This window comes from Crocuta crocuta, unplaced genomic scaffold (genome assembly GCF_008692635.1).
Source record: "Crocuta crocuta isolate KB4526 unplaced genomic scaffold, BGI_CrCroc_1.0 scaffold11, whole genome shotgun sequence".
NCBI lineage: Eukaryota > Metazoa > Chordata > Mammalia > Carnivora > Hyaenidae > Crocuta > Crocuta crocuta.
Window position 1 is genome coordinate 6,228,659 of NW_027528624.1, and position 11,759 is coordinate 6,240,417.

At 46.8% G+C, this 11,759-nt stretch overlaps 1 protein-coding gene and 1 non-coding gene across 5 annotated transcripts in view; one reads left to right on the forward strand and one right to left on the reverse strand.

Moving 5' to 3' along the window:
• AGPAT4 (1-acylglycerol-3-phosphate O-acyltransferase 4) overlaps positions 1 to 11,759 on the reverse strand; it is a 124,893-nt gene that overhangs the window by 106,074 nt on the left and 7,060 nt on the right. The window lies entirely within an intron of this gene.
• TRNAW-CCA (transfer RNA tryptophan (anticodon CCA)) lies at positions 4,033 to 4,117 on the forward strand. The gene has a single exon. It is a non-coding gene; the product is annotated as a tRNA-Trp (tRNA).

Consider the following 11,759-nt stretch of genomic DNA (forward strand, 5'->3'; position numbering starts at 1 on the left):
TGTAGGAAAAAAAAAAAAAAAAAAAAAAAAAAAAAAAAGGTAGTGTCTTAAACCTCTTCAGAAAGAGGCACCCACTGGGGCACCTGGCTGGCTTAGTGGGTAGAGCACGCTACTTTTAACCTCAGGGTCATCCGTTCAAGCCCCACATTGGACGTGGAGTCTACTTCAAATAAAAGCAAATAAAAAGAAAGAAGGAAAGAAAGAAAGAAAAGGAATGCAGTGCTGAACACACCCAGCAAACCATTTCTACAGTTCTGAGAGCAGCACAGGGTGATATCAGGTCGAACAGGACAAAGCCCTGGTTCCCTGTTATAAAACCCCATGTAATCACCACTACATGAGTTGAACCAATAGCCCTTCTGACTGTTCCTTCTTCATCCCTTTCCCGTGGTACCTCATCCATAAAATTCTCCTGCATCCGTTCATTTTCAGACAGGCCTGACTAGCAAAGGGACTTGGATTTGAAAGTCGGAGACATCTATGCAAAGCATCGTTTCCTTGGCCTCCAAGAAGATTTTAGGCAGTGAATGGAAACACCCAGCTCAAGTTCCCCAGATGTTTTTTTTTCAAATTTTTTTTTAAGTTTATTTCTTTATTTTGAGAGAGAGAGACAGAGACAGAGAGAGAGAGAGGAGCAGAGAGAGGGAGAGAGAAATCCCAAGCAGGTCTCACACTGACAGCACAGAGCCCGACATGGGGCTCAAACTCATGAACCCTTGAGACCATGACCTGAGCCGAGATCAAGAGTCGGATGCTTAACTGACTGAGACCTCAGGTGCCTTTAGTTCCCCAGGTGTTAAACAAGAGTTACCATATGACCCAAAATTCCAGTCCCAGGTATGGGCTCCAAAGAAATGAAACTATAAATCCACCCAAAATCTGTACGTGAATGTTCATAGCAACATTGTTCGTAATAGCTAAAAGATGGAAAGAGCCTGGACGTCCATCAACTGACTCATGGATAAACAGATTGCTGTGTCCACACAATGGAATATTATTCAGTCACACAAAAGAATGAATTACTGATACATGCTACAACATGGGTGAACTTCAAAAACATTACACCAAGTGAAAGAAATCAGTCACAGACTACATATTGTCTGGTTCTGTTTATAGGAGATATCCAGAACAGGCAAATCTGTAGAGACAGAAAGTACACTAGGAGTTGTCCAGGGCTGGACAGCCTATGGGTATGAGTTTTTGTGTGTTTTTTTTTTCAGGTGATAAGATGTTCTAAGAGTAGATAGTGGTGATGATTGCACAACTCTGAATATATTTCAAGCCACTGAGTCATACACCAGAATGGGTGGACTTTATGGTATGGGTTGTATCTCATAAAGTGTTTAAAAAAGCAAATAAACTCCCAGTCCTACAGATGACAAAAGATAAGCATAGTCAGCTTTCAGTCCACATGTGATATACTCACACATGTCCTAGCATTTTTTGAAAAAAGGACTGAGTGGGTCCTTATAGTAGAAGGAGAACAAGTGGAATTTCAGCCTGGAGAAGAAAGGCACCCTCCCCTCACCCAGGGAAGAGAGAAAGATGGCGGTGGCACGGTCTGCTGGTGTAATATCTGTGCCCACCAGAACACCGTAAGGATACAGACTCTTTCCTCCTTCACTGTATGATCTCTGTGAGCCTGGGCCATAAATAAGGGTAGGATGAGACCTCACTTTCGATCCTAAGCGAAGGCTGTGTGTGGGCAAAGGACACTTAGCACCCTGACTCTTTCAGTCAGTCTCAGAGTGAAGGGAAATCAACCCTAGGCATGCATGACAGCAGAAGCTATTGCCACCATGTAGGACAATCAGGCTTTGGGCTTAAGATCCAGAGAAAATCTTCTGTGGGTCAAAAGTTTTGAATAACTGAGATTGAATCCTATGCTTATGTTCACTACTATCAATGCTACCCACTAAAGGAAGAAATAGGTTATATTTGCCACAGCGGACTCACGGTGATTAAATTCAGATGAAATTTCAGGGCTCAAATATGCAGAAGAGATTTTACTAGCGCTATAAGGTCAGGGGCCCTTTAATGCCCAAACAGAACAAAAGCTGACAAAGCCTCCCTGGAGGACAACCCTGCGACGCAGGGCTGAGGTCCAGGGCTTCACCCTCTCCTGCCAGGAGCCAGTGCGGAACGGACGCTTACAGAAAGAATCCATGAGTGGAATTCGGTGAATTGCCAAACGCTTCACTTAAGCAATGAAATCAGTGGGGAGGTAAATTGAGGGGGGGAAATGGGTTCATCAGTCTGGCAACATGGACATTTTTACATTTTTTTGGGTGGAAGACAAATGAGCCAAGACAGAAGTCAGGAATTTATGTTCCCTGCTGTCCAGTTTTAGATCTGAGAGACCCGCTCTTTCCCTCAAATCAGAGTCATTAACTTGATCAACCTACAGCATCCAGTTCAAAACACCTGCTGCACTAGTCTGAGAGGCAGACACTGTGGCCAGGGATGGGGGGCGGGGGGATGGGTAGCTCTCCTCACTCTTCCTCCAAGACCTTCCTGTGAATGTTCATGTCCCTCAAATGGGATTCAGGGGAGAGGGATGAAGTAGCAAGGAAAACGGGACTTATTTCTAACCTGTACTTTGGATCAGGAATAAAAGTAGTAAACTTATTGGGGAGCCTGGGTGGCTCAGTCAGTTAAGCGTCTGACTCTTGATTTCAGCTCAGGTCACGATCTCACGGGGCATGAGTTCGAGCTCCACATGGCGCTCTGCGCTGACAGTGGGGAGCCTGCCCCGGATTCTCTCTGCCTCTCTCTCTGCCCTTCCCCTGCTCACGTGTTCTCTCTCTATCAAAATAAATGCATACACATTAAATTTTTTTAAAAAATAGTAGTAAACTTGAAACTGGATGGATGTTGAAAACCATATATATCCATCACCAGGTGACTCAACAAACAAGCTATGGTTTGTCCATCCAATGGACGACTGCTTAGCAAAAACAGAGGAACAAATGACTGACCTATGCCACACGTGGACAGGTCTCAAAAAACTATGCTAAATGAAAGAAGCCAGACACAAAACACTATATATTGACTTATTCCACTGATAGGAAGCTCCCATAAAAGGCAAAACTGTAGAGACAGAAAATGATTGCTGATCACCTGGGGCTACAGGTGCAAGTGAGGGTCAACATGGGAACGAGGCTCTTGCTGAGGGTGACAAAAAGGCTCTGTGATGGATGGTGGTGACCACTGCACAACTGGACACATTTCCCATATCACTGAACTGTACCTGCAAAATGGGTGGATTTTATGATACGTAAAGCAGATCTCAAAAAAGCCATCCAACAATTACATGAATGAATGGAAGAAATTTTAAAAATGGTCCAATTCCTAACAATAAAAAAGAACGACAGGCCGATCCTTTGACTATGAGGAGTCAATTTCGCTTCATTTTCTTTGTGGAAACTAAAGAGGAACGTGGGCAGGAATGAATGAGAAAGATGTAAAATAGGAAAGAGGAAAGACTGCATGAGTTCCATATTCTATTTCACAGTGGAAATAAAAACAAGGCTGGTTCGTTGTTCTATTAGCGAGAAGTTCGGCTGGGCTCCTAGCCCCCAGCTTCCCTATCATATACATAAAGACGTTAGGGTACATTCAGTTACATTTTTACTTAAATAAAGATAACACCTTTGCTCTGGCATTTCCCCCACTGACCCACCCAATAATGGTACCAACGAAAAAATTAGGTTAAGTCAACTCAACAGAATTTGGCTTTCGTGGATGCATGCTGGTTCCCTGTGATCATTTACTAGTTAATGAACTGAAATATTTGGGGCCAGTCCTGCATACCAGAATCAAGGCCCTAGTATTTACGTTTCCCAGCTTTGCAAACAGGGAATTTCACTTATCTCCAGTCGTATGATACTTTTCCGATTTCCCCATCAGATCGCCAAGACTGAGAATGGCAATTCAGAGATGAAAACTGTAAATTCGCTCCGTTCCTTAAAAAGTGATTTGTCTTGGCTGGAATAACTGAAATAATTCAAAAGGGAAGCAATCCCTTGAGGCGCCTGGGTGGCTCAGTTGGTTGAGCTTCTGACTCCAGCTCAGGTCGTGATCTCGCGGCTCGTGGGTTTGAGCCCCGTGTCGGGCTGTGTGCTGACAGCTCAGAGCCTGGAGCCTGTTTCAGATTCTGTGTCTCCCTCTCTCTCTGACCCTCCCCTGCTCACGTCTCTCTCTCTCTCTCTCTCTCTCTCTCTCTCTCTCTAAGAAATAAAAAACATTAAAAAAAATGGAAGCAATCCCCCCTTTCCATTTTTCTATCGCTCCCCATTTGAAAACAGATTTCCTACAAACAGGGTGGACAGACTCTCCAAATACCTGAAAGTGCCTAAGTATGAATTTGTAGAATTTTGTTTTTTTCTAAAACGTTATTTTCTACTGAATATCAAGTTGATATTTTGCATAGAAAACTTGAAACATACATTTTTTTTAAATTCAGGTCTTGAGTCAGAAAGGCAACCAAAACACAGAAAACACACACACACACTTAAATGGACACAGGAGAGCAATAATCTCTCACAATTACCAGAAATGATTTCTCTTAGTTGAGGCAACTTTGGCCTTGGACTTTGGCATCTTCGTATGTTGGAAAATGGTTCTATTTTCCCCCCAGAAAACCATGGAAACACTATCCACAGAGAGCCATTCAGACTCTTCAGACTAAAACTTCAGACTGAGTTTTAGTAAGATGCAGTTGAAAGTTTAATCACATGGCCAGAGGTAAAAGACGTGTGGGACCAATTTCACCACAAGCTTTGCTCAACAACACATCATCCTTCCTACACGGAGATGTCCTCAGGTGACACCAGCTAGCAGTAGCGTCTACACTCTGAGCTGCTGGGAGTCAGAGTTATTTTTATGTGGCCACCTTGTCTCACACAGTCTTGCTTTTGAAAAGCTGTCCTGGGGCGCCTGGGTGGCTCAGAGGGTTAAGCGTCCGACTTCGGCTCAGGTCATGATCTCACGGTTTGTGGGTTCGAGCCCCGCGTCGGGCTCTGTGCTGACTGCCAGCTCAGAGCCTGGAGCCTGTTCCAGATTCGGTGTCTCCCCCTCTCTCTGACCCTCCACTGCTCATGTGGTCTCTCTCTCTCAGAAATAAGTAAAACATTTTAAAAAAATGAAAAGCCGTCCAGAGGGAGGGCAGGACTGTAGCTTCACCAGACTACCTGGCATTCACAAATACCCAGTAAACCTCCTTAGACTCAATGCCATATAGACTAGATAATTTTCAGGGGCCGAGGCAAAATGAGAATGCAGGGCCCCTTAGTCAGAATTTAGGAAGAATTTCAAGACAGTGAGTGCAGAGGTTCACACCAAGCGGGAGGTCCTGTGTGACCTTACAGTTCACACACCCACGAGGCTGCGCCCCCTCACTTGTGAGCTACCCGCCCGAGCTGAGCACCTGGGTCCTCCATGCGGTTGCACCCCGAATCCCACTGTTCTGGGACCTGCACGGGCCACCATGAGAGGCCTTGCCGTGGCCACTTGGCACTGCACGTGCTCGGGGCTGCCGAACTGCTCCCTCTAAGGACCAAAACGTCTCCCGGGAAAGGAGGTTCGGTGCCTCCAACCAAAGCAGCTCCAGCTCGCTGCTCTGCTGTGGTCCAGGCTGCAGTAAAACTGCCAGCTTCAGGGGTGGGGGCAGGGGCCCTTCCCACTGTAAGCCCCCCCATCCCCCAGGATGCCTTTCTCCTTCCACAAATATTTACTGAGCCACCACCCAGGGGGGTGGAGACACCCAATTCGAGGAGCTTGCTCCACAGTAGGGAAGACCGGGAGAGAATTTAAATGATAACAGCTACTCTCCAGAGATGCAGTGTGTTTTTAGAATAAAAAGTGAGGGGGGGCAGGGTAGTGAGGAGGTCAGCTCAGTCCCCCCCACCTCCCCGAGCAGGGCTTGCTTTCACGCTTCTGCACCCCTGGTCTTCTGTCCCATCTGCCTGATGCCCTCCCTCCCCCATTCTCCCCACGTTGACTTGCCTGGTGTGTGTCCATCTTTCTAAACCCGGCCCTAGGACTGTACCATCCAGCTGCCCGCCCCCAAACCGAGAGGTGCCTTCTTGCCTGTCTTCTCGCTGTCCCCTCTATCCTCACTGTGAAGTTCACGATTCAAGAACTTAACCCTTGCATGGTTAAGGTTACTTCCTGCATGCGGAAATGATGTAAAAGGTTCAGCACAGTACCAAGGCCACATAGCACCAGTAAATGTTTTGCTTTGTGTATCTATCTGCCGTCCTACAGCCTGAATTCCTTAGGAGCAAAAGCTCTTTCATCTGTATCCACGGTGTCCAGCGTGTGGACCTGGCCGTGGCAGGTGCTTAATAAATATTCATAATGTGAAGGACTCGAGTGGTCAGTCACATCCACACACTGTTCCAGACAAACAGCCTGCTTATGGCGTATGAATAACCTGACCGCAGCGCCAGTGGAATGGAGCTGTGTCCCTGCACCCACATCGGGGCATCCTCATTAACGAAACAAGCTGTATACAGGCAGGTGGGATATTTTACTTTCCTTCAATCCAGCTAATAATGTAACATTACCAAGCTGTGTTTGATGTAGAAAAACTCAGTAATTTAACTCTATCTCCATTCTAGGAATATATGTTGGTCAGAGATAATAGAACCTTCCAGACTCTTTCTGCTAGGACTTTCCACCACCACCGTTAACACAAACTCCGAGAGATGCTCGGGGGGAAAACAAGGCAAAACAAAATGAGGGGATTTCCTGCAACCGGTTACATCCTTGTTATTCCTTTTGTTGTTAGTTATGAAGTAGACCGTTAGCTCCTTGCTACGCTCTTATAACGCGGAAACTTGCATACTGAGTATCTGAAGAGGCTTTGTAACGGGAAGGTATCAACCTTGACACCCGAGCAGGGACTCAAGAGCCAAAGAGCCTGTTTGTCTTTGTGGGCTACATGACCCTGGGCAAATTACTTAACCTCCGTTTCTTCCTCTGTAAAATGCAGATAGTAGGTCCTACTTCAAGGGGTCGTAGTGAAGGTAAGTTATTTCTTGGAACCCTGCCTGGCACACGATAACCGTAAATGTGGCTCATCATCATCATCCTCATCCTCATTGCTTTTGTCCTGGTTTCACTTTTCTGTTGTCCAGTCACTGTCTTGCCAGCCACCCTCTTTCTGTCACACGGTTCCTGTTCTCCTAGCCCAGAATCATCTAGAAAACATTTATTTTTTTTTTTAAGTCGAGGAACCAGAGACTCGACCAGCTGGTCCAAGGTGGGCAATTCTAACAGGCAGGCAATGTTGAGAACCTGGGCCAGGTTCTGCCACTGAGGCCCAGGGAGGGGAATAAAAGGAGAGAGATGTGGCTGCCCAGCAGCCAAGTATCCCTCCGCACGCTCTGCGGGCTGCATCCCCAAGTCGGCCTCTGCATCAAAGACCACGGTCGTGCCAGGTCAGCAGGCCCTCCCACGGCCATCTCTCCCCGGGCTCGCTCTCTCTTCCTTTGATTCCTCTCCTTCCACTGAAGTCTCAGGTAGGAACAAGACTGGGCACAGGGAACAGATGCTCCCGGAAACTCCATCTGGGCATGGATGGCCAGCTCAGAGCTCAGCTTCCCCACAGGAGGGTCCGTGGCCCAGGGGCAGGCGGCCGGCCACCTTGACTTCACCTGTAGCCATCAGCTTCTTCACCCACGTGAGCCAGGGGACAACTTTTTTTGAATGAAAAGAATTTTCTGGAAAGTTAAAATTTAGAACTAAATTGCCAAAGGATAAAGTTGACAAAACTGTTCTTTGTTTTTGATGGCAGCTTCTTTTCCAGGGGCATCTGGACTTTCCCGCCTTAGTAAATGGAGTGTGTTGGATGCCGCGCCAACGGAGCAGGACTCTGGTTCTACCAGACAGGAGTGTGTCTCGACCACAGACAATTTTTTTTTTTTTTTTAGTTGACCGTTCTTTCTTTTCCTACCTTGCTATGCATGGTTGCTTTCTCACAACTTACCCAGGAAAACAGGTAACCTCCCTTGTTAAGCCAGTAATTTCGGCATTATACATGCCATGTGCGTAGGTCCGGGGTAAAACCAGATTCAGCCTCATAAAGTACATAGGCTTTTGACAATAATTTTTCCCTCTCCAGACTTGGGGCTAGTTCCACATGGTTGAATTCGCCCCCAAGTAGATATTTTACCATCTCTTAAATGGAATATGCTCTGGCAGACTTGCTGGTTTAAGCTGAATTCGATAATAAATTCCTCGCAGTTACAGAGTACCTCTTCTCTACTTTCAACAGGCTCCACACCATATTGCCAATCGCACTGTCCTATATCGCACAAATACTCAAATATAAACTGCACTGGAATATATGGTAAGACTTGTTATGTGCAGACACCACAGCAGCCTAATAATGTCACAGCATTATTTGTATTTTCAGTGAAATGTTGGGCCAAGTGATGCTGCATATCTACACCTAAGAAAATGGTTTTGTTTATTTAAGTAATCTCTACAATCAACATGGCACTGAGCTCCTGACCCCAAGATCAAGAGTCACATGCTCTACCAACTGAGTCAGCCAGGTGGCCTAATAACATGGTTTTAAGAAGAGCATGAACACACACACACACACACACACACACACACACACGGTCTACCCTTCTTCCTTATTATTCTTGAATATACCATATAAAACATGGTTTCCGGGGCACCTGAGTGGCTCAGTGGGTTAAGCGTCTGACTTTGGCTCAGGTCATGATCTCACGGTTCGTGGGTTCGAGCCCCGTGTGGGGCTCTGTGCTGACTGTCAGCTCGGAGCCTGGAGCCTGCTTCAGATTCTGTCTCCCTCTCTCTCTGACCTTCCCCTGTTCATGCTGTCTCTCTCTCTCTCTCTCTAAAAAACAAACAAACAAACAAAAAAACGTGGTTTCCTTGCACCTGGGCAAAGTCCACAGTTCAGATACTTTTTTTCCCCACCAAAGTTTAAATGTAAAGGAGAAAAAAGGTGGTTTATTGAGGGTAGTTAGGTATCGGGTTCTCCTCTTTCCCTCTATTGCAACAAGGTCTATCCAGGCTTATTATTTTACACAGGAGGCTTGGCTTCGGTTATTCTTCCCCCCACTGAAGAGCGTGGGACGCTTAGAGGGATGGGTACCTTTATGACAGCTTGTTGAGATTAGAATTGGCAAATTTTACGTGCCTGAATGTTTTGTCCAAATTTCAAAAGATAACCCCAATGAAAGAAATCTTTATGAGGGCGGGAGGTAATGTATCATAAACTGGTGGTAAGACAAAAGGGATCTGCAGGCAGTGGGAGTTAAAGCAACTCCTTATTCAAGAGACTGTCAAGGCAATGGGAGAGGAAGAGAGATTAGAAAGAACAAGGCACTGGACTAATCTAGAGATGGGGTTATTCCAGTAGAAGGGAGGAAAGTCCAAAATGGTGGGTGACCGGAGCCAAAGAGAGACCCAAGAAACCCTCCATCAGTTAAACCATCAGGAAGAGAGAGAGAAGAAACCAGAGTCAAGGCAGGCCAGTTCTCAAGGAGGACTCAAGCCCTGCCCCACCCCCCCATCCCATCCCCAAGACTCCTCATATGGTGACAGTGGTAAAGAGGAAAGGCATTGGAAGGGACAACACGAGAAATCGACTCTTCCTTCCCACAAAGTCACTTAGAGATCATCCAACTCAGTATTTTTCTAAGAAGTTTCTACAGAAACGTTCCCTTTGGCAGAGGAAGCTAACTCTGAAAGGTCTGGAGCTATGGCCGAAAACCATCCAAACAACCGAACGTGTTTTGTCTTAAAAGTTCATGTCAATGTTGTGTGTTCTATCATGGCATATCCAGGTTTGTTGTATTTTTTTTAAGTAAAATAAATCTTAGATCTTTCAGCAAAACTGATGCTTGGGTAACCTGGGCCCAGTCTATCCTGCAGCTCACCACACCTGCCGGCACCCCCCACCCCCGCAACATGGCCCCAATGTGCTGGTGGTTGAAGACGTTTGTGTCTAACCCTGGACTCCTCCCTGACCAGACTGGGAAATGACAACACAAGACATGCAAGGCAACTCCCGGTGCCAGGGACAGCTCAGACCAAGAGACAGTTCCTGGTTTCAAGAAGCCCAAGGTCCCACTGAAAGGAAGCAGGTGGTCAGGATTGGGGCCACCACCCAGGCTTCGCTACCCTGCCTCGGTCCTCCCTTGTGCCATGATGCTTCTCATCGTCCCTAAAGGACCCCCAGTCTCTGTGGCCCAGCAGAAAGAGTCTAGGGAAGGAGGCTGGACAGTCACCAGAATCTCGCTAACGAAACATTCCCGTGGCCTTTGACAAGGACAGGACACCCTGACCCCCAGCCTGCCGGTCCTCTCCCCGCCCAGAGAGGTAGGCGGGGAGTGTCACATGCTGTGCCCGTTCTTGGGAAACTGCAGCTCAACGCTTGCCCAACACCCGCAGGATACAACTAGATCCCTGCTTGGCTAAGTGTGTGTTCAGGAAAGGTACATCTTCTCTGGGGAGTCAGGCCGGAGGGGAAGCTGTGAAGACCAGACTGTCTTTAAAGACAAATTGCAGATTCAACCATCTGAGAAGACAGAAGGAGTGGAAGAAGGGGAGGGGAGATGAAGTCCCAATTTGGCTAAAATTGGACCCAATATAAATAATTAAAACAATCAGGCACATTTAAAATATCTCTGCGGTCCTCTCTCCCTGTTTCCCCTACTTAAACTTTAACCCTATTGTTCTGCTAGAAGGAGGCCACGTGAAGATTTTAGTGACACCACAAAACTTTCAGTAGATCATTTGGTCTTAACTTCTTAACTTTCCACATGATTTGGGGGTTAAGGTGTAGACTTTCTGCTCGTTTTGAAGCTATGGAAGATCCTTTAACCCTAAAAGAAGATCCAAGGGAGTTATGAGAAAGAGCATATCAGGCAAGTATATGCGATGCTTTTATAATCTGCCTTTTCCCCAGGGGCAGACCCTATCTGGTTCATCTCTGTGCCCTCTGTGCTTGGCCAACCATAGGCTGGATACAAGGGTTCAGGAAGGAATGCTGTGAGGGGCGCCTGGGTGGCTTAGTTGGTTGGGCATCTGACTTTCGCTTAGGTCATGATCTCACGGTTCGTGGGTTCGAGCCCCGCGTCAGGCTCTGTGCTGACTGCCAGCTCAGAGCCTGGAGCCTGTTTCAGTCTGACTCCCTCTCTCTCTGACCCTCCCCTGCTCATGCTGTCTCTCTCTCTGTCTCTCTCCTAGAAATAAATAAAACATTAAAAAAAAAAAAAAGGGAAGGAAGGAACGCTGTGCAAAGGTTCTGGAATTGTGTGGGAGTTTGGAAGGACAGATCCACCCCCATGCCCATCCTTCCAGTCCTGGAGGGGAGAAGGGCACACAGAACTAAACACCTAGCGTTGGCCGCGTTGGCCTGGGGAGCCACTGGGACACCAATGGGGTGCCAGGGCCTTACCTGAACTAGGAGCTGGTCCCAGGACCAGAAGTAAAAGTGACCCTCCGGCTTCAGGGAGAAGGCAGGAGAGGCTTGAAATGCCTAGAGTATTGGGGGTGGGTGCTAAGAGGCCAACAGACAACCAGGGAGACCTGGATGGGGAGCACACTGGTTGGCCTAGAAACTGGGAATTAATCAGGAAATCCCAGCACACTCACCAGAAGTCAGTTATACTGTATATACGTATATACATGTATACACATGTATATACGTATATACAGTTAGACGGCCCTCATAACTCTTTCTTTACATATATTAATCCATCCCACCCACA